A 10,533-nucleotide genomic window follows, 5' to 3' on the forward strand; every position below is an offset into this window, starting at 1 on the left:
GGGCGTGGTCGAGATCGCTTGCGCACGCGCATCTCGACAACACCAGGAAACTGCTCGAGGACAGGGGTGCTATGCAGGATGGCCCGAGCTTCTGGGCACACGAGTTTGCTCCGAGCCCGCCCTACGGCGGCCACGATAGGAAGACAGTGCGGAGCGCGCGATATCAGCGTTGATAAAAAATCACAGCATATCCACGGATGTGAATGATGATGAGTGGGCGAAGCTGCGGAGGTTCATCGGTAAACCGGATCTTCCGTGAATCTGCCACAGCACATCATCACCGACGTGAGATCGGGCGCGTTTATACTAAAGGTTATGAGAGTTATGACGACTTGCAGCTCACTTAATGTTACATGTAAGCTGTGAATTTTTCATTGTTTAGAAAACCATTGCTTTAGAAAACCACTGCGTCTTTCGTTAAGCAGCTGGCGTCTTTTCGTTTTGCTTTAGAACATCTGGCGTCTTTTCGTTTTGCTTTTAGAAAACATCTGGCGTCTTTCGTTGGTTATTTCATCAATCAATGGCGTTTTGAACAAAATTTTTATTGTTTAATCACGCACAGGAGAAATCTCACCAGGCACTACATTGGAGGTAAACAATGGCTGCTAATGGGAATGAGAGACAGAAGAAGTCGGCTTTTTAGCTAACACTTACACTTCTACTTCTACTAACGTTTCGTACTGGAACATGCCAATGGCTGCTAATGGGGAATGAGAGACAGAATGCATTCGCTTTTAGTTAACGCGCACCGCTGCGAATTTTTTATTGTTCAACAACGCACAGGAGAAATCTCCCACCGGCACCACCTTGGAGGTCAAGATCTGGTACTAGCGTTACGACTGGTTACGCACTACGAGGGACGAACGGGTGCTTCGCCCCTAAAACGGCTACAAGAACGAGCGCGGCGTCACAAATGCATGTGCGGCATTTGCGGCGGTTTTCAAAGGAACACCGCGTGCGAAAACGCGTCAACGCGGCCACTCAGTCATCATTTCAACAGTGCAGCAACGTCAGCGTGATTGTCGCGCTATCTTTTTGCCAACTGATCATCGCGCCTCGCATAGGCGTGTTCGTGGGCATTTGTCCTCTTTCGGGCGAGTTCTTTCGTTCCACCTGCAGCATGGGAATTTCCACTCTCGAAGGCAACAATGGCGCACATCCAGCACTCTCGTGCAGCTCGTTTCGCTTCTCTCGAATATTACAGATAAATTAATATACAGGTTACTGCAACTTACACGACACGACTGAAAATATTTCTGCAGTAACGAATCGATAGAAGCAATGCATCCACAAACAAGTAAACAGTAACGTTTCTCGCCGCAGATGCCACCAGGGGCGCTTGCTTCATGGCTTTAAGTGGTACGTCGTGAGCGCGATGAAATTGAATGCAATACATCGTAGCCACGTGATGATATAACCTTTAGTTCTTCGTGCGTGTGCGCATAGTCTGTGCGATTAAGCTCATAGAGGAATCGTGCCGCTCGCTGGTGTTGTGGCGTGAGCACTGCTCCTCGGCAAGTGCAAACGCGGTGGGTGGACCCGATCTTCGCCGCGGGCGTCTGTCAATCAAACTGATTGACGCGCGATCTCGGGCACAAACTCGTTGATTCTGAAAAGGCCCCAGTTCAACTCGTGACTGTTATCGTGCCGGTGCGCCTGTCAAGCGGTTCATGCGGTGGACGCTAAGCAGAGCTTCTTTGCATACGAAATAATTTGGTCAGCTTGCACTACTCGTGCAAGGCTGGAGCCATCGTATAGGAGCTTGTGATCACCTAGCTTCTTTGAGCTTTTTACGTGGCTCGTCTACTCATCTGCTTCGGAGTGAAGACCACGTCAGTTCGGTCTCAGTTTTGATGGTAATAATTAGCTAGGTCGTAATTGAAATAATATAGTTCTGTCTTAAGTGGTAGTGTTCTAATCAACACGTCAATAATTTCTCAGGCTTAATTGACAAGACTGCACCGCCACGGTGGTCTAGTGGTTATGGCGCTCGACTGCTGAGCCGAAGGTCGCGGGATCGAATCCCGGCCGCGGCGGCTGCATTTTCGATGGAGGCGAAAATGTTTGAGGCCCGTGTACCTAGATTTAGGTGCACGTTAAAGAACCCCAGGTGGTCGAAATTTCCGGAGCCCTCCACTGCGGCGTCTCTCATAATCATATCTTGGTTTTGGGACGTTAAACCCCAGATATTATTAATTGACAAGATTTTAATTAGTGTGAAACTAATTAGCGTAACCCTAATTATCGCGATCCTAGTTAGCGTGGTTTCAGTGAATAAAGTCACAATTAACTCAGTCTTAGCGCACCCAGAATTAGCGTCGCGTTAATGAACATGGTCCTAATTAGCTCGGTATTAGTCCTACACGGCTTCATTAGCATGGTGTTAGTAAGATGTGGCTTAATTAGCTTGGTCTTAGCACGACATGGTTTAATTTGCTTGATTATAGCAAGTCCTGAATTATTTAGCTAGGTATACCGCCCAGCCAATTAGCTAATCAGCCGGGCGCACGTGCTTCGGGGAGCGAGCAGACGATGACTAAGAGGGCGAAGAGGGCGCACTCCGGCCGAGCAACGCGCTAGAGTGTACAGGCCGACCATGGTGGTTATACACGTGGCCTCGGCGATTAGCTCCAGCCGCGGTGTTGTAAGGCGCTCGGTCGGAACTAATCTCAGAGGCCACGGAGCTGATTATTCTAAAGTACACTTAGTGCAGACAATAAACGCTTGAAAATGAATTCAAACGGACCACGCACACATAAAAATATAGTTAGTAGAACTTTCTGCCACTTTTCGTGCATGTGTGCACTCCTACACTCAGTGGAACGACCAACAAATGAAAGAAGGTGCCTCTAGTTCGACGACACCACCCAACCTTTTCGACCGGCCTTCGCGTGACGCCGCGTTCCATCGTAACCAATGGAACGGAGCGCGCGCTGAAGGATGGATTTCACCTTCTCGTACTATTAGCTCGTTCAAAGGGGGTGTCGCCAGAGCTCGGAAAGATCCCGAGTTTCACCAAACTCGGGCCCATCCTGCATAGCACCCCAGATAGCACAAAAAGCCGCTTCGGTGCATGGAGCGGCTGCATTCTCTTACACCAGTGCTTTGTGGGCGAGAGCTGCCCAAAGTAACATTTTCCGCCCGATATCAGGCAATATGACAAAAATACTGCTACGTGCTGAAGCCACCTCAATCATGATGTTGCATCGATGAGAGCACAGCTAATCAATACGAGCGTTAACGCGCGCTACAGAAGCCCGACAGCAAAAGCGAGAAAGATAAATTTAAAGGTAACGCGCTTGCCAGTGCTAAGCATAATAGAGATAGATGGCTTTGTGGTAGAGTGCGAGTTACTTTCTTGGTACCGTGGTGATTATGCGAAGTAAAAGTACGTGACTGAATGACCGCCCTTTCGTAATGGCTGATTGGCGACCCTTAGGCAAACTTGGAATTGTGTTGGTCATTGCTGGAAGGTATAGTGCGGTGAATAAAAAACTGAGAGCATGAAACTTGAAACATGCCAGAATCTAGGAATTCGGGGTTGCTTATGTGCTAAGATAAATAACAGTAAAGGATTTTGCAGGAATAAAGGTATCGCAACGAGCTCCAAAAGAGCTAAAAAGAATGACACACTCAACCATACTGGTTTTTTTCCGTTTCGCGAATACAGGGGGCAGTAGGTGTTGCTTGTCTAGAAGAAAACATTCACTGATCAAGGGAATGGTGGGCGCGCTGAATGTGAAAACGACATATCAGCGCACGCAAACAGTGGTGAACTATGTAAGAGAACGAACGAAAGCTTGTCAACGTTTACAAGAGACGAAAACACTAACATCCTTTAGGCACACGAAATGCCGCGGTACATCATGCACTGCGATAATGGCAGCCTTCGTAAAAGAGAAAGCGTCATACATCGCAATGACCAAGAAGCCTTAGAATGGAGTAGGCCTCAAAGTTCGTTAATTTTATTGCGATAGCAATTATATCGACACTCTCGACTGGTTTTTGCCGTCGCTGTCATATCCCGGATATGTATATATATGTGTATAAATAAAAGCCACAAAGAAAAATAAAGCAGAAGAAAGATCTTCCGAAGCACGCCACCCGGATTCGAACCTTCGACCTCTCGCTTCGCAGCGCGCTGTTTTAAACAACTCGTCCACGCGCCTCCAGCTGTTTATCATACCAACGGCGAGCTATTTACATACACAATTTAATTAAAGATAACGACACTCGAGAGCTCGGAGGTGCTTCAGTAGGTGTTGCATCACCCGCGAAATTGCCCGAAGGGCGCGCTTTAAAGCAACGCTCCTACATTTTCGTTCAGACGAGCACTAAAAAGTGGCCCATTTCTGTACCCACTGACGATGTGGAACGCCGAGTAAACGATGCGCCGAACGCCACCGCGCGGTAGGAGACGCGGAGGGGTCCCTCCACACGATGCAGTTTTAAAGACAAAGACGACTAAGAGCGTTTAGGTTTAGCGCGTTGCTCAAATACGAAGAAGTAACAACCGCAACAGTCAGTTCGCGCTCGTCCTGTGTGTACCTGTGCGTTCTTTTCGAATGTCCTTCCTTGTGTTTGAGCAGTGCGCTGCAAGTGTCGAGATGTGACCGTTGTTAGTTCGCAGTCCTCCGGTTGGTGTTTTTTTCGCCAGTACTTTGCGCTCGAGCGGCGCGTTGCAAGTATCGAGCTGCTTGCCGTTATTCGTGTGAGATTCTAATTTGTTGCTATCGCATTCATTGCTTCGCCGTTGCGGCGAAACTGTGCCTGGATATGGACGACTATAGGATGCTTATTGTCAGTTGTCCTTAACCATGTATAGGAATGTGCAGTCCCACAACCCAGCACTGACGTCTCAATGGAGCCGAATTTATAAGGGCAGCCCTAGCTCTACTCATCGTGAAAAGCCCCCGTGCTCGATCAGGCTGTATTGCAGAGTTCATACCGCCTGTCTAAATAGTTTTGATCGTAAACTATACAATAAAAACAATGCGAAAGAGAAGTTATTCGCCACTTTAATTCTTAAACCAAGCACTGCACTGTAAGGAAAATAACTGGAAAGGTGCCGTTTATATGCTTGCTACAAGTAGCCCACCAAGACAGAAGCAGGTTTCAGCAAATAACGGTCAGGCCTGCGCGGATAGCGCAATACAGTCACAGCGAAACCTGGAAGAGCTGGCATTTCTAGAGCCCGCTGTAAACTCTCTTGAGGCTACAAATACAAGTACACTAGCAAGGTACCCACGATACCATAACTCATAATTTTTGTGAAGTTGGGAAGCACCTACTAAGCCATTATTCGTCACTCTGCGGAGAAGCCAAGTACCAGCTACACATCTGTAAGGCATTTTTGCGCACTTTGTTGACGCGACGACTGATGACGATGATAATTATGGCGGAGCCCTTTGTAATGGGTTCGAAGCTTCAAACGACCCACTAGTTACGCAATTCGCATAGTGTGACGCCCGGTCGATATTTCACTCTTCCACCACGCTAACGACGTACGTTAACGTGAGAAAGAGACAGAGGGGGAACGACCTGCATTGAGACCCTGAGCAAATGGATCACGGGGGGCTTTATGAGCTTCCTTGGCAACCAATACAAGTGCACTTGCAAGGAAGCCACTGCGCTATAAGCCATAACTTTGTGAAGTAGGGAAGCAGCCACTATGCCATTTTTCGTCATTTTCCGAAGAACCGTGGTACCCGCTAAACATCTGTAAGGCATTATGTGCGCTTTGTTTATGCTGTGCCTGATGACGATGAAGAATTGTGGCAGAGCGCTTTGCAATGGGTTGGAAGCATTCAACAACCCACTCGTTGCGCAATTCGCATTATGTGACGCCTGGTTACAGAATGCACGTTGTGTGACGCCTGGTTATTGTACTCTTCTGCCACGCTATATTACATAGGTTAATGTGGTTCTTTCTCGACTTAAAGCCTGTATAGGGTCTTTTACAACGCATTCATTCATAGAACGCATTCATTTCGTTCTAATATATTCACATTCTGCAAATGTAGGGTATTGACTAAGTTAGCTAGTCAACACAAGGCGTGGTGGTCGCTCACTTCTTTGAAGGGCCTGTCGTAGAGGTAGGGGCGAAACTTCGACGTAGCCCATATGATGGCAATGTATTCCCTTTCTGTTGTGAAATAGTTGGATTCCGCCTTTGATAGCGACCGGCAAGGATAGCTGATAACTCTTTCCAGTCCGTCAGTCCTCTGCACAAGGACGGCGCCAAGTCTTACGCTGCTTGCGTCGGTGTGTATTTCCGTATCCACGTATTCGTCGAAATGAGCAAGTATCGGTGGCGTTTACAGGCGTTGTTTCAGTTCTTGAAATGCTTTGACTTGCGCCGTCTCCCACTGGCTCCACGATGCGCGCAAAGTTTTTGACAAACATCCTGTAATAGGCACACAGGCAGAGAAATCGATGCACAGCCGTCCTGTCGGCGGGTGACGGGAATGTAGCGACTGGCGGCTGTCTTCTGCGGGTCAGGGCGGTCTCCAGAGTTGCTGATGACGTGTCCAGAGAAGCTCTAATTAGTACGCGAATCGGCAATTTTCCGGTTTGAGTGTTAGGTCAGAGGACCCGATTGCCTGAAGCACTGTTCCAATGCGTTGGAGGTGTTCGTCAAACTGGGGAGCGAAGACGACGTCGTCATCCAGGTAGACAAGACAAGTCTGCCACTTTAATCCAGCCAGCACTTGTGTCCATAACGCGCTGGAACGTCGCAGGAGCCGAGCAAAGATTGTGAACTCAAACAGGCCGCCCGGTGTTATGAAGGCTATCTTCTCACGGTATCTCTCGCCGACTTCAATTTGCCAATAGCCCGTCTTGAGGTCCATCGAAGGAAAGTATTTTGCGTTACAAAGTCGTCTATCCGTGGGAGGGGATCTACTGTCCTTCTTCGTGATTCTTGTTCAGGCGACGGTAAGCGACACAGAAACGCAAAGTTCTATGCTTTTTCTTCACCAAAACTACTGATGATGCCCACGGACACTTCGATGGACCTCAGGACAGGCTATTGACAAATTGAAGTCGACGAGAGAGGCCGTGAGAAGACAGCCTTTATAACACCGGAGGGCCTGTCTGGCGACGGAACTGCGTCGATGAGGTGTCTTGACGTGGGCGCGGAGGGGGAGCGCAGCATCGGGCTGCAGCAGCGTAGCTCATGGCTTGAGGCTGAGGCTGTAGTGGTTCGCGGGTACCAAGCGGCTGCTGGATCTCCTGGCGCACGACGTCAGCAAAGGAATACAGTTGAGGCTGTGATGAAGGCTGGAATTTTCGCAGGTCCTCCTGCACGATTGCTCTAATGGTCTCACGCAGCTCGCTGGAGCAGGATCCCATTCAATTTCTGTCAAGTGTGGCGCGGAAAGACGACTGTATTGTTGGTTGCGCATGTCCAGCGTCCTCTCAGTAGTCGTCGCTTACGAGACGAATTCTTGGACATTGTCGGTGGGTTCCGCATCAGTCCCGCGAAGAGCTCCTGCTTAAGTCCTCGCATGAAGAAGCAAACTTTCTTCTCTTCGGGCATAGGAGGATCAGCGTAGTCGGAAGAGTCTCGTCAACTTTTCTGAGAAGAGCGCCTAGTTTTCATTTGGCAGCTGCACACGGGTTTCGAGCAGAACCTTGGCCCGCTCCTTGCGGACGACGCTTGTGTATGTGGCTAGGAGCCTGGTGCGAAAAATGTCCCACGTTGTCAGGTTTCGCTCTTGCTTCTCGAACCAGGTCCGAGTGGCGTCTTCGAAGGCGAAATAGACATGCAGTAGCTTGGCCTCACTGGTTCAGGTATTGAAGACGGCGACATAGTCGTACGCTTCAAGTCTGCTTTCCGGGTCTTCAAATATTCATCCGCGGAAGGTTGGCGGCTCCCTGCGTTGTTGTAGCACGACTGTCGCGGGCGGTCAGACAGGGAGTTTCATTGTTACCACCGTTGTGGTCATGGCCTTTGTCTTCCGGGTCATATCAGTTGGAAGCCCGTACTCTGGTGCTATACCTCGTTGTCTGCGGCTGGCTCGCTGGTCGGGGTAGGCATCGACGTCTTCTTTGCGACTTGGACTGGGTTCACGGCTGGACGGGGGCATCCGGAACACGAAAGAAGAACATCTCCACCACATTTAACTTGGTCGTGACGTTGGCGAATGCAGCAGTCGGCGTATTTGAGACGAAACTCTTTATTTGGGCGAAGCTGTGCCCGGGAAACTAAAGGAGCAAAGTACAATCAATACACGCTGTACACTTATAGCGGCGAACAGAGCGTCAGCCGTCGATAAGCTGATCTACGGCTAGGTGTGCCGTCATTTATACATGTGGTATTGAAAATTCGAGCCTTATTGCTCTAGTAGCCACCAGCAATAAGGCTCATAGAAATACAAATACAACATAGACATAAAAAAATAGCGCATGTGGCAATATGTTCTTTAGGGTCAATTAATAACTTTCGACGAACAGAAAGCACAAGATAGTCTACAGTCACTGGCTCTTTTCAGAAAACAGGAGCGCCCGATTCACGCGGTCATCGCGATAGAGACCCCTGAATCGACTTATTGCGTGAAAGGTAGTCAGTTGCTGAGTGCAAACTATGTGAAATATCGTGTTAGAGTAGACTGCCTTGTATAATGAAAAGGAACATAACAGAAAGGAGCCTCAAGCCAGCGATCGCCTGGGCTTCTCGGCGACCGACGGTGCTTCTGCATGTAGAGCCGCCGAGGAGGCCTACACGCCGTTCCCGAACGGTGGTGGCAGCGGCGGCAGGTTAGCAGGTGTAGAGGAGGCCTGGAGGCCGTTGGCGGGTGTCATGGACGAAGAAGCGTAGCTGTGAGAGTTCGTTTTCATCGACTGCGCCACTGTAATGATGACAGAAAAAAGACAACGCCCGATCGCTGTGCCGGCTGTTCTGTTCCTGTCCTTCATCTTTCTCGTCTTTGCGCTGCCCGATCCAGCGTGCGCCCTTGCAATAGCGGCGCTATCATCGCTACAGTTCGTACTTATGGTTTCCATCTCGCTGCGAGCGCGTTTTGGCACCGTATTGTGAACCTCAGGCCGCAAAATATGAGAATTCGTGAGTGCATAAACAACTATTGTTTCCCGTAGACCTGTGCGCCGGTCCGAAAATCGCAGGCGGCGGCACGTGAACGCGTGGGTTTATCGAATCGGCTGCGTCGTGGCGCCGAGGCGCGCGGGGGAAGGGGGGGGGGGGGAGGGGGCTTAGATTCGATAGTTGGTAGGGGAGAAATTTGTCGCTTGAATTTTGTAAAAAATCTGTTTCACCCAAAGGGCGAAGCAGTCAGTGCGATAGCAACATGTCGTAATGTTATATGAACGAAGGCTAGCAGCTAACTATTTTTGATCCGATCTCGCGTAAATCCACAAAACGCTGGTGTTTGGCACTGCGGCCGTTCCCGGGAGAGATGCGGTTTTCGTGCAGCCTGCCCTCTCAGTGGTCATGGCGCAAAGCGGCGAGATCACAGCGCGTAGAAGGGTATACGAGCCGTTCACTTATGTCTGCGGAGACTGCGCGCGTGCCAGAGCTCGCGACCACGCCCTTATAGTAAAAGTTCCCAGTTGCTGCTCGAGCCACGCAGTCCCCCTCCCCCGTGGTCCCTTCATGCTCCTTAGCCCAGCAAAAGACGGGCGCGGTGTTTCCTTTCTGCTTGAGGAGCAATCGATGGCAGGCCTCGCACGTGGGTGTATGTTATCGCATGCACACTCCGTGCGACGGAGACGGCCAGCTGGTTTCATCTCTGCATTATCCGTGTTCCTCGCCAGCGCTCGCGAGCTTTTACTCGCGGGTAGAACATACGATTTACGGAGCGATGTTATCGATTTGGACTTCATACGGAACATGACGGCGACGGTGGAAACTTGCTCAGAGTGTCCTCCATATAATTGCTATCGCAATAGAAGATACACAAAAACCGTGGAAGCAGGCTTGCCTTTTTCCTGGAAAGCTGCATCGTCTCCTCTGAAAGGGTTCGTCCGTTGGAAGAATCAAATAATCCGGCGCCTTTTTCATTGGTTTCGTTCTCACGTTCATTGCCCTTTTTACAGGGGACATCTCGTCGCTATTTACATCTTCCTAAAGTGCGATTACAATGTCAGCACTAAGCATTGAACCTATCAGGATTTCGCGCTTGTCGTCGACACTCTGTTACCTTTTAATGCGCAGTCACAAACGCACGAAATGCAGCGCAATCAGTATTTAATCGCGCACGCTAGTCATGCGAGAGAAGCAAGAGTGGGTGGGCGACTGCATGGCAAAGTAATATGGGAGGCAATTCACAACTGTTATTTCTCGTTTATGGATCAGTCGAGAGTATGTACTCTAATATGTCATGCGAATCACCGTTCTGGCGTCACGAAGCCCACCAAAAAGACGAGCAACGCCAAGAGAGATGAACGCTTTCGTTTTGTGTATTTTCAGAGGCTGTTTTGGGGAACTTTAAAAAAAAACGAGGTGTGCAAACACGGACAAAAAGGAGTAGTCAAGACACCAGAAACGCGGCTAACAACTGAAAAATCCTACAG

Source organism: Rhipicephalus sanguineus, chromosome 3, assembly GCF_013339695.2.
Source record: "Rhipicephalus sanguineus isolate Rsan-2018 chromosome 3, BIME_Rsan_1.4, whole genome shotgun sequence".
Classification (NCBI taxonomy): Eukaryota; Metazoa; Arthropoda; class Arachnida; order Ixodida; family Ixodidae; genus Rhipicephalus; species Rhipicephalus sanguineus.